The sequence below is a fragment of the Sarcophilus harrisii genome, chromosome 3 (assembly GCF_902635505.1).
Source record: "Sarcophilus harrisii chromosome 3, mSarHar1.11, whole genome shotgun sequence".
Taxonomy (NCBI): domain Eukaryota; kingdom Metazoa; phylum Chordata; class Mammalia; order Dasyuromorphia; family Dasyuridae; genus Sarcophilus; species Sarcophilus harrisii.
Genome location: NC_045428.1, coordinates 173,473,874 through 173,495,712, shown reverse-complemented (window position 1 = coordinate 173,495,712; position 21,839 = coordinate 173,473,874). Strand labels below are relative to the sequence as shown.

General features: G+C 37.3%; 2 long non-coding RNA genes across 5 annotated transcripts in view; one reads left to right on the top strand and one right to left on the bottom strand.

Moving 5' to 3' along the window:
* LOC116422290 overlaps positions 1-21,022 on the top strand; it is a 33,720-nt gene extending 12,698 nt beyond the window's left edge. For 2 of the 3 annotated variants that reach the window (XR_004232870.1, XR_004232869.1), the window contains exons 2-4: positions 18,557-18,711; positions 19,095-19,231; positions 20,777-21,022. This is a non-coding gene — a long non-coding RNA (uncharacterized LOC116422290). Of the gene's footprint in view, positions 1-8,705; positions 8,981-18,556; positions 18,712-19,094; positions 19,232-20,776 lie in introns of those variants that run through there. The other variant, XR_004232868.1, reaches the window with a different exon arrangement.
* LOC116422289 lies at positions 1,345-8,701 on the bottom strand. Of its 2 annotated transcripts, none has more exons than XR_004232866.1 (3): positions 8,489-8,701; positions 8,052-8,128; positions 1,345-2,598 (listed from the first exon to the last, which is right to left on the bottom strand). It is a non-coding gene; the product is annotated as an uncharacterized LOC116422289 (long non-coding RNA). The 2 variants fall into 2 exon arrangements; XR_004232867.1 differs by having other exon boundaries at positions 8,589-8,691.
* Positions 21,023-21,839: the final 817 nt, after the last annotated feature.

Genomic DNA, 21,839 nt, shown 5'->3' with positions numbered 1-21,839 from the left:
GAAAGGAGAAGAGTGGTCTAGGGGATTAGGACCCACAGGATGTGGGAAATAATGAATGTTGAATTCATTTCTATGAATTCTATTCCTAAAAGTTAGTATCAAGGGTGTAGGAACTCTTTAAGGTGAATTAAGTGACTTTGAAGCTCTAAGCTTCGGGATGTTTACAAAAGACACAAATATTAACTGTTGCCAGTCTTGCTATGTCAGATCAAACAGGAACATCATTTTAAGAATAATTTTAAAGGGGTAAGGCAGATGATAAACCATGCTGGGAGGACTCAGATTTGCTTTGTCTTCTAGGACTTTGAAGAACAGGCTAGCCCTTTTAGTCACCTGGGACCTGACTCAGAGAATGGAATAGAGATACTCATTTCAAAGATTTCTCAGTAAAACAGAATTGGGATGGGACGGGCAAATCAGTCTTCTGTCTGTCACCTTCATTCAACTCAGATTATTACAGGGACAGCCTGGGTGTTGGACAAAGGGTTCATTTGTGCTCTTGTATTCTATAAATGGCCTAATATAACCTGTAGACCTCCCAATGTATAGCATGTCTCTTATTTTTTCCCCCAGGTTCCAATGTTGAATCCCTTTGTTTGGTAATCTGGGAAAGAGAGAAATTAAATACAATGGACTCTAATCAGGAATCTTCAGGAAGTACCACCAGCACACTAACAAAGTCAAAAAAAAATTTATGAATATTAGTTCTCCATTTATTCAAATTTTCAGAGCAAGGGCCAAAGAAACTTTCTTTTCAACTTCAAAGCATCTTAAAGATAGCTGGTTAGATACAATCACTTTGCTTTCTTCCATATGGGAATTTTTTTTAACCATCCTGAAAGAAAAGTTGTAACAGGTACTAGAAATATCTCTGAAGTTGCTTTTGAAAAGAGGGAGAGACAGAATGAAGTTATCTAGCTTCTCATACATAACTCAAAGATTGGAGGGCTCTGGTCCTAAGCTTAATTAGATGCACAAATCTGCCTAAAGCTTTACTTTTATCCTGGGTGTTGTTGTTTTTATTATTGTTTGTAAGTAGTTGTTTTAATTGCTGAGGTTAGGAGGATGTGAAGTCAGTATTATTTACAAATGCAGATGTTTCGGCTAGCTTTCCTTGGCAGATTCCCTTTATTAGTTTAAGGAGGTAGAGGAACAAAGAAGGATATCAATTACCTTTCTCTTTTGTTTTTCAAGCTTTAACTATAGCTTCAAGGGAAGGAAAAGCCTTAAGATAGGAGGTACCCACTTGCACATGACATCCCTAACTATAAATCATATTATACGATAATTTGGGACAACTGAGCAAAAACAACCAAGATGATATTTGTGCCGTGCATATGGTAAATGTAAGAGACAGAGACAGAGAGGGATTAATAAAAGGCATTGCATTTGTCCCCCTTATATCAATGGTAAAGAAAACCCTAGAAAAATGAATTGAAATAGGCTAAAGCTATCTTACAGGTTATAGAAAATTGTGTATTTTATTGTATACTTAGTCAACATCAATATATATTCACTTCTTAATTCAGACATCTCTATTTTCCAAGTTTCAAAGTTATCTTACAATTATCATACTCATTCCTAATTCTCCAAAAAATATGTATCCTCATAATCCATATTTAAACTTCTGGAACAGTGAACTTGTGGAATGATTAAAAATTGGTTGCTAGTTGTTAAAAGATGCTAAACTTTTAAAAATCAAGTTAGGTTATCATGTCTGTCTATATCAGGTTATTTCTGTTTATCTCCACTATTGCTTGGATGAGTTGAGGGTGGGCGTGGGGATGGGAGTGGAGAGAGAAGTATTCAACAGTAGTGGTGAAAGTACCAGAAGTCCCATTCATAAGTCATATATGTCAAGGGAAAGTCAGCTATTCACAGTTAATAGTCTGGGAGTAAAAACCCAGTTTACTTGCAACAAGCAAAGGAAGGAGATCATGGTGTATAGTGAGTATGCAACTTTCCCATAAAGTATATTTAAAGGGTAGCTTCAAAATAACTCAGTCAGGCATTTCTAAAGAGGAGAAAAAGGGTGGGGTAGGAATAAGATTGGCTGAATTCAAGCACGCTAACAAAGCTGTAACAAAGCTTTCATGCAAAACTAGTAACACAGATCTTTAAAGGATGACACACCTTACAGTCATATACCCAATTCCTGAGACACTGAATTCAGTCAGTTGTTCCCTTAGGCTCCAAAAAACGTGCTTAGGTTTTAAATGGCACTCTGATATCTGCTGGGTTTTAAGAATCTATCCATTTTGGTGAGGCTGTTGGGAAATAGGAGAGGGTCCAGTCCCTGCTTTCCAAACTGATCGCATGATGTGGGTTGGTGATTCTGGTGTTGGTTTGGTTTAGCTTCCAAGCTAATTCTTGTTGTCAGGCAGGCTGGGGGTAGTGGTAGCACTGTGAAAGTTGATCGGAGTTGACTTCAGTTAGGTAGCTGGTTTGGGCTTGTTTTAGGTTACAAGCAGAAATATACTTTCTGGGAGCACTGATGCCAAAGACAGAGTGTTCCAGGGATCCCTGGCTCCACCCTAACCATCCCTGGTACTTTCTTGCCCTGCTGAGACTCTTTCACGTCCTGTGTGGCTACTTCTCCTAATGATCATGGTTAGAGAGAGAAACAAGAAAGAGAAAGATGTTAATAATCAAGTCATGAGAAAGGGGAATGGGATGGGGATGTTTTATTTACAGTAGTCTTTACAAATTAAATAGGCAGGATGTTTTAAATGAGAAATATGACCCCCAGCTTTCTTAGCTTTACACCCACATGCCCTCAAATATCTGAAGCAGATTCAACAGAGAGCCATCTCCTTTTTCCCTCTTCCCTAACTTCTTGAGTAACCTAAATTCTCTTTGTAACTCCTAATCTCTATTATATCTCCCACCCACAATCCAACCCATTTTTGTCACTCTAGAAGAAAAAACAGATATGGGAAACAAGGACATAGGAGTGCTTTTGACCGTGACTTATACTCCTTTCATCCCCTAACCCTATGTGAGAAAAGCACTGAAATCTATCAAAAGAAATGCTTGGCTCTAACCTAAAAGATGTTTTTTAAAAAGAAGAAAAAGTCTGTCATCTCCTAACTAAATATGTTCTTCTGATTTCAGTGCCTTCAGGATGTACAATTTTCTAACCATCCCTTATCTTAAGAAACCCCAAATCCTTATTTTCAGGGTTTCTCATTTGTTCTCTGTCTCTTTCTCTGAGAAAATAGGAAAATGCTTTCAGAACAGGGTCTCGGGTAATACACTTCTGATAGAGAAGATAGATAGATTAGGGATAGATTTCAGGAGTAGAACTGAAGTTCCTAATGAATACTTATCTTATTAATCCTGACCTGAGTCTCCAAATCATTCTTTATGTGCATTTGGACAAAGTGGGACAGGCCAAGACCACTGAAGGAGGTGGGATAAGGGGGTACTTCAAAAAGTGATCAACCACAAAAACAAAACATTGTTACAAAAAAGATCATTCAAGCTTTTAAAATTTAAGTTAACGAATGATAATGTTTCCTACTTTCTAGAAATGTAAAACTGGATTGCTTTGCTTTACTCTTATGTTCCATCTCAAAATTCCCCAGGGAAAGTTTTGTGGGAACAAAGTTAGAATGAAGCTTTAATCCTAGAAGTCTGTCTGGTCAGGAGCATTTGCTCAGACCTATATTATACTGCCTTTTCTGAAATATAAGAAAATTTTTAAATGAGTCACCCCGTGACTATCCCACTACTAGAAAGGCTCTAAGTGATACCAGTTAAATGCAAATAAGAGGGATTGTTGGCTGCTCTATTCATTACAATTTATGTTGCATAATGTAGTTATGTCTTGTCAAGTATCCTGGTCCAAAGAAGGGAAGTTAATTTTCCCTATGTCCACTAACTAAAATATCTCTCTGAAGGGAATGTAGGAAGAGTTGCTGATATTAGATTCAAGGTCTGAGTCCCAATCCTTCCCTGTATACTTACTAGCAGTGTGATCCAAGAAAATAATTTAACCTACAGATTGGCTTCAATTTGCACATCTGCATAATGGGGGTAATAATAGCACTTACCTCACCAGATAGTTGTGAAGATCAAATGAGATAACATATATAAAGCACTTTGCAAACTTTGTCACCATATAAATGCTAGCTATTGTTATTAGCTATCTTAACTGTTAAAAAAAATGCTATGAGAAAAAGTGGGTATTGAAAAGAATTTCATGAAATTAGAAGTCCAATTCTGGCATAGAGAAATGTAAGGTAAAGAAAAAATGTTTTCTTTTCTAAGACACACACACATATAAACATGTGTGTATATGTACACACACATAAAATAAATAAATCTCTTTAATAAATCTTTTCCTGTCTAGAAATAAGTGTGTCTGTGTCTGTGTCCTAGACTGGAAGATAAATACATATGTGTGTGTTTGTATAAATTTAATTCAAAGTTGTCTATAGTTATCTTTGGACTAAGTCATACTCTTTTTATGACAATTTTCCCCCCAACCATAATCAATATGTATAGGTTATGTGTCTCTAAAGGTTGGAGTGGGAAGAGGTTAGAACGAGAGATGTTATTAAAAGAAAAAAGCAGTCTTTCTATGGAGGGGCTATCAGCCAACTATTAACCCTTAAATATAAGATGGAGAGCTTTGTTTACTGTTTAGATGCCAACTTAAAAAAAATTAAGTTGTAAGACAAGAAAAAGGACATCTTTAATTCTTAGAAAATGTTAGCACTCAGTTTCTCAGCAAACTGGCCTGTTAAGAATTCCACAAACACTATTTCTGAAAGTTCCTGAAGAAAATCATGGCACAAGAGTAACTTAGCCCATGTGGTGGGGATAGCACATCATCAATTAAAGTAATTTATTTTTCTCAGTTTCCAATTCTTTATATAATTTAAAAGAGGGCATGCAAGTGGATGAACAAGACAAAAAAAAAAAAAAAAAAGATAAAAAAAACCAAAGGAATCCTCTTCCTTCTTTTTCTCTTTAGATGTCTATTTAGTTAGCCTAGGGTTCATTGAAAGAGGAAAAAAAAGCATAAAAATTGTTTTCAAATTTCCCTAGCCTAATTTCAGCAGGTCCATAACAACCTCCCAACCCCCTTCTGCGACCAGGAGTATTCTGAGCTGGATAGCATTATAGGGGTGCTTGCTCTAATCCTACCTGAACAGGCTTGTGATGATCTTGTGCATTTGCAGCAGGTCACTAGGTTTTTTGTGATTATTGTTGGTCCTGTTTTTGTTTTTTGTTTGTTGGTGGTGTTGCTGGTTTTTGTTGGTGTTGTTGTTTGTTTTGTTTTTCATAGAATGAAGCTATCTTGTTGGGCTTACCTTCTGAGGATAGAGCAGCTATTCTGTAGAAAGTTATAATAAACATGATTTTCTGATCAGGTGCCTCACTTATAGTTATGTGAGGCATAGGTAATAGTTATCTGATCTAGGATTCTTCCTGAATAGAGAATGCAACTGTTCTTCCTTCTTTCGAGGAATTTTTTTTCTTCTCCCTAATCATCCTTGATCAATATCAATATCTGCCCCCATTTTAGAAAGAGGATCTCTTTCACTGGTCTGAAGCTGGAACTCCTTTTCTCATTGTTTCCTGGTAATTTTAAAACTACACACAATAAGCCCAAAGAGCAAGCAGGTAGATGAAGTTGTATCCTTTTGCCTTAGGAATAGGGTTACTACTTAGGGCTCTGAAACTGTCAAAACTTTTACACTGCCTGGTAAAAGAACGCACTTCTTGCAAGCGACTCATGTTTGCTGCCATCTTAGTCTAAGCACTTCAATACCAGCATGGGAAATACATCAGAACCAGATGTCTGCTACCTTAGCTCCACCAGACGAGCTGATATGCAGGGAGAATTATCTAAAATAAGATAGAATGTAAAGTCATCATTTTAACGCACCCAGTGGCCTAAAGGCCACTGAGAATAGGATGAGATATGAAGTAAAGAGCAGAGGTGACCTCCACCCTATTGACCCGCCGGCTCTTTCTCTGAACACCCAATTGCCCACAGCCTGCTTCATGATAACTGGCTGAAAGCCACAGAAAAAGATGCCCTGTCCTTTCTAATTCTGGATTCCAGTGGCAATCTATTTTCAAGTGTTTCTATCTCTGTATCTCTGTGTGTCTCTGTCTCTCTTTATCTATGTCCCTGTCTGTCTCTCTGTGTGTCTCTGTGTACGTCTGTCTCTGCCTCTCTCTGTGTGTCTCTGTCTCTATGTCTGTCTCTGTCTCTGTCTATCTCTGTCTCTCTGTCTCTGTCTGTGTGTGTGTGTGCGAGCACGTGCGCGAATGTGTGTATGTCTCTCTCTCCCCCCTCTCCTCCCCTCTCTCTTCTGCCTTCATCTTCCCCTTCCCCTTTTCCTTTCCTTCTTTCACTTTTTCTCTCTTACTCCATCTCTCTGACTCTTCTTTCCTGCTTTTCTTTTCCTCTATCCCGTTTCTCCATACAATCTTGTTTTTTGAATAAAAATCTGTATGTCACTAAGACCCAATGATATAGAAAGAGGCAAGAGCAAAGGAGGAAAACCTAGCCTCGAACGATAAGAAAGAAAGAGAGAAAGAACGAGAGAAAGAAAGAAAGAAGGAAGGAAGGAAGGAAGGAAGGAAGGAAGGAAGGAAGGAAGGAAGGAAAGGAGGAAGGAAAGAAGGAAAGAAAGAAAGAAAAGAAAGATAGCAATCCACACAAGATTTTACAATTTCGATCTCCCCACAATCTCCACTTTTTTTGTTTTGTTTTGTTTTGGGTATTTGCCTTTCAAACTGAGACTGGGCTTGTGACTGGCCAAATCCATTGGGGGTGGGGGGAGGGAACAAGCACTTTCTTCTACTTTCTTACCCTTTCCCTCCTCTTCCTCACCTCCCAGTATTCCCTAGATTAACTGCTATGTTTGAAGCCTTATACGTTCCTTCATTCAAATCTTCCCAGTTTCCGACGTTACCAAAGGGATAAGAAGATTCCCTGGCTTTATAATCGAGCGAAGAGATGTTGTAACTTATATCGTCAATTACAAGTTTTTGTAACCCGACACTCCAAGGAACTAAGTTTCCATAATTTACACGAAATAGCAATAAAGTTTACAAAAAGTAATAAATCCAGCACTAACCATAGTTGCTTCCTGGGGAGAAATGTAAAAACATATTCTCCATTAGTTCTTTCTTTTTGGGAGAGGGGATTTAGGGGTAATTTTTTTAAAATCTAGTAGCGATGTATTAAAACAAGAGTTAAAAAAAAAAAAACAAAGTTCTTGATTACTATGGGCAAGTTTAGATTCCTTAACTGTAATTTTTGGTAACAAACTCATTAATAGTTATAATTGGCATTTACTTGCTGGATCTGATTGGTGCTTTTTGTGTAACCCGATTTAGGTTCACTGTAAAGTACAGGTGGTGTAAAGTTGGTAAAATGATGCCATTTACATAAAACTTTTTTTAAGCATAAGGGAAAGTACTTTTGTTATATTTGCAGACATGTGTCTCACACATTTTTCGCTTTTTGTAAACTATCTAAGAATAAACATTACAGATCTGGGTTTTAATTTCTCCAGATGGAATCGTAAAGTACCTAGTATACATACATACATACATACACACACACACACACACACACACACACACACACTATAGAACTGAGGACTCATGTCTACTGTTCATACTGAAAAGTAACTCAATGCAAAAGTAGAAGTTCCGAGCCGCATTTGGAATCGAAGAAGAAAGTTAACTTTGTTCATTCGCTGGAAGGGGGTTAGTTAAGGAGTAATGAAGGTGTCTCCTTCCCATTTGAAAATCAACTGGGTAGGGAGTCTTCTGACATCATTTCCCTCTTCTCTTCGGGAAGAGTCACTAGAACATTCATATCCTTTTCAACAATGGTGAGAACCCACCCCCATTTATTTATTAAACTCGATTATTTCATATTCATTTCTGTCCTCTCGGTCTAGGAGTGATCTGGAAGTTAAATAGCCTCCTGCTTCGTCTCCTCTCTCTCTCCTCCACCCCCAGCTCCAAATCCTCTATCCCCTTCCTTCTCCAGCTAACCCAAGCTTTAGACTTACCCTTACGATGTTCTTCCACTCGATACACAGACAGGAAACCGGTCTCATTTTGAGCAAAATATGAAACCATATTTTATCTACACAGTCAAAGATAAGAGTACACACTTAAGGCTCTGAGCTCTCGAGCCTGCTTCTTGCAGAAAGGGGGCTGTTGGGGCAAGAAATCCTGCTTCCAACTGTGATTTCAGCTTTCTTATGGAAATGAACAAAATATCTTACTCACCCCTAAGCCTAGGTTCCCCTGCCCCAGCCCCTTTTCCTTCAACCTCTTCCTCCTTTTAATCCCCCGTCCCCCTCCTCTTTCTTCCTCTCCCAACCTTTTCTTTTCTCTCGTTTGGAATACGTATGTTTAATAGCATTAGCAACTAGATGCCACCAGAACTCGTTGCTGTGGGTACGTTTAGAGGGTGCTGATTTACTCCACCATAATTCAGGACCTGTATGTAAGGCAGGCTCCAGTCCGCGTCATCTGGATACTTCAGACAAACAGCATTAAATATTCATAGGGAACAGTTCATTTCTTAAAGGAGAACTTACCAACAGGGAAAGTTCACAACCAGAAAGGGAATTTTTTTTCCCCTTACGGTATTTGGGGCCCATTTTCCTAGGTTTGAACCTATACACCTAGACCGCCAGATAGAACTTAAGAGATGGAATCCGGTTGCTAGGGAAGCAGTTTGAATCCGAGAAGGTTTGGAACTTTGGGTGTATTGGAGGACACTTTAGAAGATTGCTTAGTGAAATAGTTACTATTTTTCCACATATATCACAGACCTAGGAGGAAAACCCGAAAAGCGATTTGAATTTATATAAGTATCATTACTTTTGTCTGCGACGTTGTACAGTCCTGAATAACCTGAAAACACTCTCGGAGTCTAGAGCTTAAGATTGTTAACAAAATCAACTTTTCAAATGCACAAACTATACTAGTATGTTCCTTTAAAAACATTTTCTTAGAAAGTAATTCAGGATTGAAAAGGCTTTTATAATATGTCCTGTTTTAGAGGTTTGAATCTAAACTGAAGTTCCATATTTTTTTTTTCATAGCATTAATCTCTCTTCTCTCCCCTCCAGAGTTTCTCTCCTTAATATTTTAACGGTTAGACGAATACAAGTTTCCTGAAACCTGCTGCTCTGACATGGCAGGTGTCCCTAGGGATGTACCTTTGAATGTCATTTATTTTTGCTTCCAATAATAACACATTTTATAGTTGGGAAAGTTATTCTTTTCTAGGCCTGGCGATTTTGGATCTTTTTTGTTCCAGGATCTCTTGTGCTCTCTTCCAGGTTTAGAAGAGAAACTAATTTTAGCATAAATTGAAAAAGACGGGAAGAAGAGGGAGGGAGGAGAGGGGAGGAGAAGAAAGCGGGGAGAAAAGGACAGGGGGATGGAGAAGGGGAAGGAAAAAGGGGGAGGAGGGGTAATACAGAAAAAAGGAAAGGAAGAGAAGAGAGAGAAGAGAAGAGAAGAGAAGAGAAGAGAAGAGAAGAGAAGAGAAGAGAAGAGAAGAGAAGAGAAGAGAAGAGAAGAGAAGAGAAGAGAAGAGAAGAGAAGAGAAGAGAAGAGAAGAGAAAAGAAGAGAAGAGAAGAGAAGAGAAGAGAAGAGAAGAGAAGAGAAGGGAAGGGAAGGGAAGGGAAGGGAAGGGAAGGGAAAGGAAGGGAAGGGAAGGGAAGGGAAGGGAAGAGAAGAGAAGAGAAGGGAAGAGAAGGGAAAGGAAGGGAAGGGAAGGGAAGGGAAGGGAAGGGAAGGGAAGGGAAGGGAAGGGAAGGGAAGGGAAGGGAAGAAAAGAGAAAGTTATCACCATAGAACTTAAACTGAATGTGGACCTTCTTGTTTGAGGGCTTCTGTTCTTCCCTCACCATTTTAATCATATTTTTCAATACTATATTTTGCTTTATATTTTAATACTATCGATTTTACATGCGCGTAATATGCATCCCCTCCCCCACTCCAAGTCTTCTCCTTTTGTATGTCATTTCTTTTTGTTTCGGACTTTTGTGTTTGTGTAAAAACACATTTTTTTACAAGTGGTTGCAAAGTCTTTAGCGCCACCTAACGGAAGCAGCAAAAATCGTTATGCTCCATAGAGGATATGACTAATTATTGAACGGTTATCTCCCCTTGTGTTCCTCCACTTCGCCCTTTCCCTTTTATACTGACACTTTGTAAATCACTCTCTGGAGTCATTGGAATGTAGATATCTATGCAAAATTAATATGTGATGGTAAGATCCTTTCGAAAACTATTTCAGAATATTCTTGGGGTTTCTCACTTGTTACCTTTCTTTTCCTTAAAAGACACCTGCTTCTACTTTCAGAGCTATCTGAAAGCAGATTAACAACAATCTTGTACCTTCTAGAGGAAAACGGGATTCTGATGTTAAAAGTTGTTTGCTGGGTTGAGATGAAAAGTAAACTCTTAACTTTATGGGGATATTTATTTCCCCAAATCCAGAAGGTACATTATAAAGCTATTAGTCTCTTAATATTGTCTAAGTAATTATTCCCTTCTATCACAAAAGAAAGGTGGGGAAGAGGGAGAGAGAGAGAGAGAGAGAGAGAGAGAGAGAGAGAGAGAGAGAGAGAGAGAGAGAGAATTTTATAATTTAATGAGATTGAAAGATACCTTGGGCTCAGGGAAAGAAGATAACTCTATTTCTATATAACACACTTGAGGTTTACAAAGCAGTTTTCTCAAAATGCCCCTGTAAAATAGGTGTTATAAATATTATTGTTAGTACCCCCATTTTACAGGTAAGGCACCTAAAATTCAGAAATATTAGGTAGCTTGTACAAGGTCATAAAGCTAGGAAGCAGAACACAAACCCAGGTCTCCTCGTGCCTAATTTAGGGGTCTTTCCACAATTCTGACTCTCCTCCCAAATTCTTAGGGCTCTGAGTTCTATCAGACTTGATCATTGTCCTACTATTTGAAAAAGAATGAAATCTTGAAATTCTGTGGGGTGGTAATGGGATGGGGAGGAAAGGTAGTTTATGTGTGGAAAGCTTAAACCTTTCTTACAGCAAGCATTGTCTCTAACTCGGTGAATCATAGAAAAATGAAGAGAAAGAAGGGAAGAAGAGGTTTTCCCTGAGAGTTTTCTTGTCACTGTTCCTATGGATCCTTTAGTTTCAGTGAGATTAATATCCAGGAGTTTTATTGACAATTGAGTTTTAGTAGACTTTTTATATTTAGAAAGGAAGATCTGTCCCAATTCTAGACTCCTGGCCTGCAACTTTTTCTTTGAAGTTAAGTAAACTGAAATGGGGCAATTTCTTTTTCCAAAGTGAAGATCACAGAAGTCAAAAGAAATAGTACTGACCATTGGGGTTAGTTGTGGAAATTTTACCTTGTTTAATTAAATTAGTGGTACAGATTATTTGAAATTATGAGTCTGGACTGTCGAATTCAGTGGTGGGTTCCAATCCAAATTCTTGGTGAATTTTACTGAATTTTTAAAAGCCCAGGATAGTCAGAAGACCTAGCTTTGGGTAACCCTCTGAATGACAAATAATCTTGTGATTTCAGACTCACCCCCCCCCCCTTCCTCATCTGCATTTTGGGGATGGCAACATTAATTCTCTCTACTTTATAGAGTTGTTTTGAAAATCAGGTGAAACAATAAACATCAAAGTTTCATAGAACTAAAAAATATATAGAGATAATTGGTGTAAAAATTCTACAAAGTCCTAGAGAACTTTAAGGATATAGAATTTCAAAGTGCTCTGCTAGGTGGCACCCTGATCATGGGTATTTCTTCTACTGAAAGAAGAAAGAATTTCAGTGAAATTTCTTAAAAGTCACCCTTGGATGATAAAAATACAGGTTATCCCTGATCAGTACCCCAAACCTTTTCATACTGATATGACTTGCCAGTAGTTGGTCCAAATGTATAGCCAAAGAGAATATTTCTCTGATATGACCAGTTATTGCATCCTCCCTTCTCATATTCATTTATGTATATGATTTAAATCTTACACACACACATGTAAGTTCAGGGACCATTTCTTTTTTTTGGCTTTTTGCCCACTTCCCTTTGAGAGTCTAGTGTGGTGAACATAATATACACACATGTTTTGTACACATAAATATATACATATACATGTGTGTATGTGTGCATAAAGATATGCATACATAAGTTACCTCTTATGTCCAAGAAGTATGCGAGTAGTACTTTAGTGGAGGACTTACATAAAGATAGAGGAAATAATAATAATGATAATGATCTAGACAGGCTTTATAAGGATAGGCTTTATAATGTTCTTCTCCCTTACCTAAATAAGCAGTGGAATCTTTCCTTTAAAATTTAGACAGTAATTATTTCAATTCTTTATTCTACTTTGTCTTTGTAGTTTTAGTCCTACAATTTCATAATCATTTAAAGTTTGAATGAGATGAAATTTTACAACAAAACTTCAGAATGAAGATGATTAACCTAGGGTTTAAAGTTAGAAAACTTTAAATTTGGAGTTCTTGTTTATAAAAGTTCTTCTTCCTCACAGTGTCAATGGAGGGTAAATGTCCCTATCTCCTCCCTCTCTCCAAAATTTATCTAGAAAGATATTAAGTTTAGATACTGAGATAGAAATAAACAAGAAGACCAAATATCCTAGGAGATCCTGTACAATTTGAGCCCCAAAACAAATTCATCAAGAATGGATTGTTCCAATATTTATTGATCTCAGCAAGAATAAGTGAAAGAGAATGTATTGCTTTCCTCTCAAGGAGGTGAAAGGAAAACAAATCTTCAGAAAGAATTTACAGCCGATAAGAAGGCCAAAGTGCCTTCTTTTCCGAAATGGCTGCTACTCTTTTTAAGGAAAGGAAGGAAAGGAAGATAGGGTAAGGAGGAAGAGGATAAGGAGAAGAGAGGGGAGGGGAAGGATAGGGAAATGGAACTGTCTCTTCACTGTTTTTGTTGGCATAGTAAGTACAGTGATCCTTCATTACGATCAATTCTGACGTACCTTGCCAAATATATGGCTTTTGGTTCACATGCATATAGGTGTAATTCGTTTAGTCCTTGTGGCCAGAAATCTTCTGGCATTTCCCAGACTTGGGGGGAGGGGGACTGATATGTGTCACTGAGCCTCTCCTTGCCTTGGTTAGTTTTGTCTGTTTTTCTAGGTGGGTCAGGAATGGGAAGCAGATAGGAAGCCTGGTAAGAAGAAAACTTTCTTTTTCTATAACAGCAACTTTGCTGGGTCCCTGGCATGGTGCTCTGGCCAGAGGCTAAGGAGTGAGAAAACTGGCAGAGCACAGCAAGCCAACAGAATGTGTCTCTATTAATTCTTTTCTTTCTCCATCCTTTCATTTGACAGCAGCTCTCGCCTGAATCTCTAAAATGAGAACAAGACTCCATTCTTCCATATTGTCTCCTCCTCTTCCTCCTTCCTTTCCTCTTTCTCCTCTCCATTCTCTTCCCTTCTTCTTCCTCCCCCTTCTCCTCCTGTTAAATTCTCACCCTACTCTCAGTTCAATTTTCTACCTATCTCTCTGAGCCGCCACACATCCTACTTTTCCTCTTTTCCACTCTGTCTTTCCTCTGCAGCTCCCTGTCCCCCTCAACATAAACATACACACATATATAAAATGTACTATTGGCTACTTCACCCAGTTGGACCTAGGGCTCTTGTTATCAACTACAGAAAACATCCAAAATGATGAGGGCGGGGGGGAAACACTGCAGAGTGAGGAATGAAAAGGCATTATGTTTCCAGCTGGAGTAGAGCTATGTGTCCCAGAGGAATCTATTTCGACTTGTGTGCTGCTTGTAGCATGGCTTGACATAACATTCTGTGACATCCTAGAGATAGACTGCATTATAGATAGAGTGTGATTGACTAGACAAGGATACATTATTCTCTAATCAGGAGGGAAATATATACCATTCTCTACCACAGAAACATGTATTACCTGTCTTCAAAATTCCAAGGACTATTCTTTCCTCAAAAAGGATGTGGGAGCAAGTCTGGTGTAATGGGCTGGCAATGATGAAGGTGAAGAAATATTTTTCAGACTGGCAATGAGCAGCATTAAGAACAATTGCCCTTTCCTTTAGATATCCTTGAGATCTGTTAAGCTGAATCTGCTAAAATCAGGTTCAACAGGATCCCCACTCAGCTGGAGATCAAAGGGGAAGACTTGGAACTCAGGAGATTAGGGATGCTAGCTGCCAACATCCAAGAGAAGTATGTGCTTCCTATTCTGCCCCCTGGATAGAAAGACTATTGGGTTTTTTTAAATAATTAATAATAAAAATTCCTATTTCCTTGAGTCAATTGTTCCTTCCTTTGGGTTTTGTGCTTCTTCCACATTTTAAGATTACTGAAACCAAATTTCTGTGTCTTATCTGAGTTTGTTGCCTGTTGATTGTGGTAAAAGGAAGAAGGACATTGTAGAAAGGGTGCTTCTTTTATCTTAACAAATTGTAAGGACTTAAACTTCTAAATTGGCAGTTTTGTTTTATTTTCTATAGTAATATAATCCCTTGAGAGTCAGCAAGCAGAATTTGTCACTGGTCCAAAAGGTTACTTTCAAATAGGGAAACCCATTGGAATTAAAGAACTTGAGAATATCCAAATTGGGAGGAAGAATCTGAGATGTTACCCAGATGCAAGTTCCTCATTTTACCAGAAGCTTACTAAAGACCTTCCTAATTCTCCATCTATGATCCTATGATTTGATCAAGGTCACTATAACTATTTAGCAGCTGAATACAGACTAGAATCAAAATCTTAAGGCTACTGGTTGAGTACTAATGCCTAGTTCAGGCAGAATACTTGTTTTTTATGTTCCACCAAATATTGGAACAAACCCCCATTACTAGGAGAATCTAGATTTTAGTCCTCCTGAGAACTGTAATATTCTCATCCAAATACAGAGTAGAGAAAACTTTACCCATTTTTCTTCATTTGGATTTTTTCCATACAAATTTATATTTGGCAGAAAGGGAAAAGAGTTCCCCAGATGTGGGTAGTCAAGGTGGTTCCTGGAAAAAAAGAGTTTTTTTAATGGTGTGTTTAAAGCGGAATAATAAAATCTTTTCCCTAGGGATCAAGGGACAAGCAGAAACCAGCCTCCAAGATGCCCTGACCACTCCCTATTTTAAGTGGTTTAAGAACCATGCTGTTTCTCCACTGGTTTACCACAGCCCTATTTCTCTCTTGAGGAGTAGAGAGGTAATCTCATGTTAGCATTAGTTAATAGCTAGCTGTTCAGTTTCCAGTGTGCTTTATTATCACTTTTGCTAGCCATCCCTTACTGTTATCTGGTGAGTTAAAATGGTATTGTTAGTCCCTCTTTTCAGAGGAATGTACTAATGCACAGAAGCTTTAATAAATGGTTGAAAGTTTTAAATAACCACTCCACAGAACCAGTACTACAGTGGTATCAAAGCCCTGGTTAGAATTCTTGGTCCTGAGTTTGTTATACAGCCCACTGAACCACACTGTTTCTTTCATCTCAAAGAAGAATTGGCATAAAACCAAGACAAGATGAGAAAATCCAGAGCAAGCAGTCTTGGCAGACTGTGACTGTCCCTTCTTTGACAAGGCCAGTTTTGCCATTCACTGAAACATTAAAGCCCTCTGGTAGTTCAAATCCTTAGGGCTAAGTACAAATAGGGGAAAGTGGATTGAAAAGCTCTTTGGGAAGGACATTATTGGATGTGATACCAAGTAGCTCTGCTGAGTATGAGTTTAGTCCTCCCCTTTAATTTTTGTTTTTGCTTCAACTCAATTCCACTCAATTCAATATTTATTAACTTTCCTACCATAAGAAAGACATTGTGTTAGATATTAGAAATGGGGAATGCTAGAATGAAAGTTGTACCATGTTTTTTGTGCTCTAGGAGTTTCAGATTTAATTGGGGGGGGGGAAGGGGGATATGATGTGCTCATAGGTAACTATGATACTGTGATACAGGGCAAAGGAAAGCCCTAAGCAAACATAATAAATTGGGGGTTAGAGAGGGAAGAATAACAAAATGACTCAAAAATTTTAAGACTGGAAGGATGGTAGTACTATAGAAAATAACAAAATAGAAATCGGAAGGAGTGATAATTTTGAAGGGGAAAATGATTATCTTCATTTTTGGACATACTGAGTTTGACTCCATTCCAAAGGGAATATCCAACAAAGCCAAAAAAAAAATGTACTCAAGAAAGAAGGTTGAATCAGAATCCTTATAGCTCATATGGCTTATAGTTCAATGTTTTTTTTATCTCAAAATTTCCTGCCCCCTTAAATATATCACTAGTATGATATATTTATGTATCACATTTATTTATATCATATTTGTGTGTTCACCTCCATTTGGTGCTCCCTCTGTATGAAAGAGTTGAGAGCAAAAGGTTTTGTAGTATGTGCATGTACATGCCTGTATATACACATATGTATATGTTCACATAACACACATGTGTATTTATGTATACGTGCATAAATATTTTTATCTAGTGCTTGGATCCAAGCCATTCATCCTTTGAGAATATTACTTGAAGGTAGGAGTTTGCTTTTCCCTCTATAATGGCTTATTAAGTATACGCATCACACTTTTCTCTGTTTACTAAGTGATTAGTTCTCCCTCAGAATGACCCTGTCATGGGTTGTAGTCAAAGAATGTACTTTCACAGTTAGCCTGTAAAATGTCTTTCAGATAAACACATAGTTCTCAGATTAATTTTGTTCCTCATTTGAATTGTTTACAATTTGATTCATCACCTGATGATAAAGGTTACTTACAAACAGATCCCTCATTTATACAGCCTTACATTATACAATGTGTATAGATAAAAATAAGATTCAGGTTAAACCAAAGTCAACAAAGCTATCAGTCTCTGTGGAGATTCCTAGCAAAGTCATGGCAACTTAAAAAACAGAGCTATGGAAAATGGTGTCAGGAGCCTGGGTTCTAGTCCTGGCTTGGCTACTGAATGAAGTACTTGAATACTTACATGTGATCTCATCAATTTGGATGTTCCTTTCAATAATATACTTGAAAATTCATCAATTTATGCCAAGTCTTTATGACTCTTGTCCATGACTTCCCATAAGTTTGCCACAGGGTTATAACCTTCCAACTTGGGGGCTTTTCTCACTTTCTCCAGACATCAAAAGAATGTCATTTGGGACACTAAGGCTATCCATCTGATATCTCAACACCCTTACCATGTGACCATTCCATCTTCTTTTTTATCATACAATTCCTTGATGAAATCTTTTATACTTGTTTTTCAGAGTTGCTCACTGGTTTATATGCTGCAACCTGTGCACACCTACAATGGCCTTTTTTATTACTCTGTAATGCTAATTTTAATTTCATCAAAGACTTTTGTATTTCATGTCTTGACGCCATACAAATTACTACTATTAACCAGATATTTAAATTCAGACAAGTCACCTCTCTACATACTTCAGTTTTCATTCCAACTTAAACATACTTTAGTTTGTACAACAATAAAATAAGGAGTTGGATTCAGGTGTCTTCCAGCAGACTTATTGTATGATGCTAAGCTCACTTACCTAGTTTCTCTGCTCTTCAAAGTCACAAGAAAAAGACTTTTCCCTCATAAGGATCATCCTTTGTCCCCTACACTATCCTTTATTGAAATGGAACAACTAAAACTAAGAAGATTCAATTTTTTTTCCTTTTATGAAGCAATTGGGATTAAGTGATTTGCCCAGGGTCACACAGCTAGGGAATGTTAAGTGTCTGAAGTCAGATTTTAATTCAAGAGGAATTTAAGTCAGGAGGACTTCAGGGCTGGTGCTCTATCTACTGCTCCATCTATCAGCCCCAAAAACATTCCTTTTACTTTTTGTTCTTGGCTAGGAAAATGGGGTTAAGTGACTTACCCAGGATCACACAGCTAGGGAATATTAAGTATCTGAGACCAGATTTGAACTCAGATCCTCTTCCTTCTATCGTCAATGCTGTATCCACTGCACCATCTAGCTTCCTGAGAAACTATCTTTTCAAGAGAAAATTGACTTTGGGTGCTTGGACAAAGATAATTCCAGAAAATATGGCAAGTGCTAACTATTAACTAATTGATTTATTAGTAGGTCCATCCAAAGGATTATCAGCTAAGTATGTTGGATACTCAATAGAATTGATTCAAAAGGTCAAGAAAATATTATCCAATTTAGCCAAACAAATTTAAGTCAAAACAAAAGTGCGTTGTTGGATTTGCTTTGACTCTTTAAGATGACTCACCATTTCTTCTTGAACTGATTATTTCTTTTTCCACCCATTTATTTGCCTTTGGGCTTAGCCTAAGATTAAATTCCTGAAGAAGTTTATTCAGACATGATACATATAAATATATATAATGAGATGTGTATTTTTATTAATGCAAGTGTTTTCTGGCTCCTAAATCTTCTCATAAACAGCAGGATCATCATTAAAGCCATTCATTTTATTTGTGTTTTTTTTCCTCCCTCTATACTCTAGTCTATACGGCAATCTAGGACAATAGATTTTACTTCAATCTCTTTCCACAGGAACAGGACCACTTTTTCCCCTGCAAACAGGAAAAATATTGCCTCTTCTGTCAGAACTTTGTTTCCAGCCTGGAGAAACTTCAACAATGTCAAGTTTTCCTACAGATTCCTTCCTTTAACTGCTTTCCGAAAGAGAAATCTCTGCCTGAACTGAGGTACTCCCCACTTTGGAAGAGAATTACTCAGCTGTATCTGGCAGGAGTAGCTATAAAAGTCCATTAGAAACCTGTTGTAGTGGTGGGGGCAATTGGGTGACCTAATGAGTAATGGTGCATGCATGCCCCCAGGTCCCTTTCTGCTATGTTCCCAAAGTGGGTTATGTGACTGTGTCTGAATTTCTTATAGTGCTTCACTGTTCTTTTCTGCTTTGGGTTTACACTAGCCTCTGTTCATTGACCTTTAGGTTGGTGGATCCAGCTTACTCTGATTCTTTCTCCCTGGGGGAGTGTTAGATAGAGTGTGCCAAGGACAGGTGAACTCCATTTCCTTTGTTTGCATATTTTCTTCTGACATTCATCTTATGTTCTCCCCATGCCAGAAACATAAGCGGAAATTTAACAGGGATAAATGAAAAGTCTTGATTCCAAAAATCAGCACCCATCAGCATGAAAAAGACAAAGAGATTTTAACAGAATCCAAGATCAATATGAAACAAGAAAATAGAGGAGCCAAAAAGTAAGTGGTATTTTACAGTATTCAAAATGGGGGGAAAGCTGCCTCAGAACATAATGAGTTCCCTATCTCTGGAGGTCTTCAAATGGTAGAAGGATGGGAAAAGATGGCAGATTGAACAAGATGACCACTTGAGATCTTATCTAGTTCTAAAATATTATAGTACCCTAACAGTGTTTTTTGGTAGTGGTGAGGTACAATACCCTACTATACTTAGCTTTTCCCAAGGTGGGTTAAGTGATCCTACCCTTCTACTTCCAAGTTTTATCCTGAAATGAAACATTTTTCTTTCTCTACATAGAAATAAAATAACATACAAAGTGTCCTTGATTTCACTTTTATTCAGTAATAACTACAAAGATGCATGTTATACAGCCAGCTAGTCCTGTTGAGGTTAAAGCAATCAATGTTTGATCAAGTGCTTCAGGGGGCATATCATCAGGGTCTCTATAGCTCCACCTACATGCAAAGCACAAAGCATCTTTGGCAGAGGAACACCAGGATCAAGTTTTTTTTTATATTTGAGTGACTCTTATTTCAAAAATTTGTGCTTTGAAAGCTGAAAACTTCATATCTGAGTAAAAGTGGGGTTGTCCCTGCCTATGGCTAGTATGTGGTCTGTATTTGTAGGATCCATTATTTTCTATTCACTTTGTAACTCTACAAAATGACTCCTGTGATGCCTTTTTTACAAAGTTCAGGAATATAACAAGAAACCCAAAAGTGTGGATCAACAATCTATTCTACTTAATAATATTCAAACATTCCTTGTCTTTCCTTGAGGTCTCCCATACAGGGAGATGCTTCTTATAGTCCACCTCATATATATGATCAAAATTCATATGTAACTTAAAACTCACTTATTTGTGATATATGGAGAACAGTATAGGAAAATGTTGGAGTGGATAGTAGGTGACTACTGTCATATTTCCAGAAGAATGCTTATATGGACACAAGACTGCTTCTGTCCAAGGCATAATTCTAGGACAATTTCACATCCATTCTTTTTCTACTTCTTTGCAGACCTGTCTAGGCCATCTCCCATTCCTGATTTTATTGTGCAAACCTATGAAACTTTGCCCTGAGCCTTGATATAGCGTTGAAGAATTTGACTCATTTCTTATGATATCCAAAGTAGGAAAATAAAGAAAATAAAGACCATGTCCACATATCTGGAAAACAATATAGTAGGGGTGTGTGTGTGTGTGTGTGTGTGTGTGTGTTGGAGAGTGGGGGTGAGGAAGTTCATTAAATTCATTAAATTGTGTCAGTAGAGAGCAAAAAATGACTGAAAAGTTTGTCACTTTCCAACTCATTGTGGAGGCATTTCATTGAATGTAACCCATCCCATGAACTGCTTTGACTAAGTGTATTAGATAAAGACATAATAAAATTGATACTTTTTAAAAAATTGATACTTAAGAATTGAATGGTTCGTAAATAATAACCACCTCCAAAAAATGTGAAGATTAACATGATTATCACTAATTAGTCTGACTGAGTTTTCTCCTTTAAAATAACAATTGGTAAAATGTTTTTCTTGAACAGAATGATTTTGTGTGCCTGCGACAACTTCAGGATGTCCTGGAGATCCCTTTCTTCAGTTTCCTTCCAAATGGAATCATCTGCTTCATTATAATCTGGATACATAAAGAGAAATCACTGATATAAGGTCTTACAGTAACTCTCAACCACAGTTTTCCTCACCTAGAATTACTTGGATTATGTGTATATGATTGTGATAGAAAACTACTGTGCTATAAGAAATAATGAGCTAATGTTTACAGGAAAACATGGAAAAACTTGTAAGAAACAATGAAGAGTAAAATGAGCAGAACCAAGAGAGCATTATACACAGTAATAGTAAAATTGTTTTAAGAATGACTAAATGAATAACTTATTTTGACTATTATAAACACCCAAATTAACTATAAAGACACTAACTGGATCCAGAGGAAAAAACTGAAAAATAGAAGTATGTATTCACACACACACACACACACACACACACACAGCCCTATTTTTATCTAATGGTGGGCATCTATAGAAGAGAATTAGGGGAGGGAAGAAAAAAGAAAAAAAGATAAATTTATATGATAACTGTTATATGTTTAAAAAGAATAGCAAGTTACACATAGATTTGTAATTTCATGTATAATCATCATTTTTATTATACTGTTATGTTTGATTCCATAAATTAAAAAGAAAATAAATTTTAAAAATAAAGTTCCTTCCGGTTCTATGTTTGATGGTCTATGTTCTATGGTTGTATGTTCTTCTAAGTTCTATGGTCTGCCCCAAGTGAGTTTAAGTTTCAAAGTGGTATCATACCTATCACGTGATTTATATTAGTTGAACAACTGAATTCCAATGAAAGGTAAATGATGGGTGAACTCATTATCCTCTAAGCATCTCAAATTCAACACATCCGAAATAGAACTATCTTTTTCCTAACACCTACTCTTATCCTTGAATTTTCTTAGTTTTTTCAGATAAAAGCAACCCAAGCTCTTAACCTCAATTATTACCCTCAGATCCACAATTTTCCTCCTCTTAAACATTCACTCTATTGCCAAATATTGTCATTTCTATCTATACCACATCTATTTTA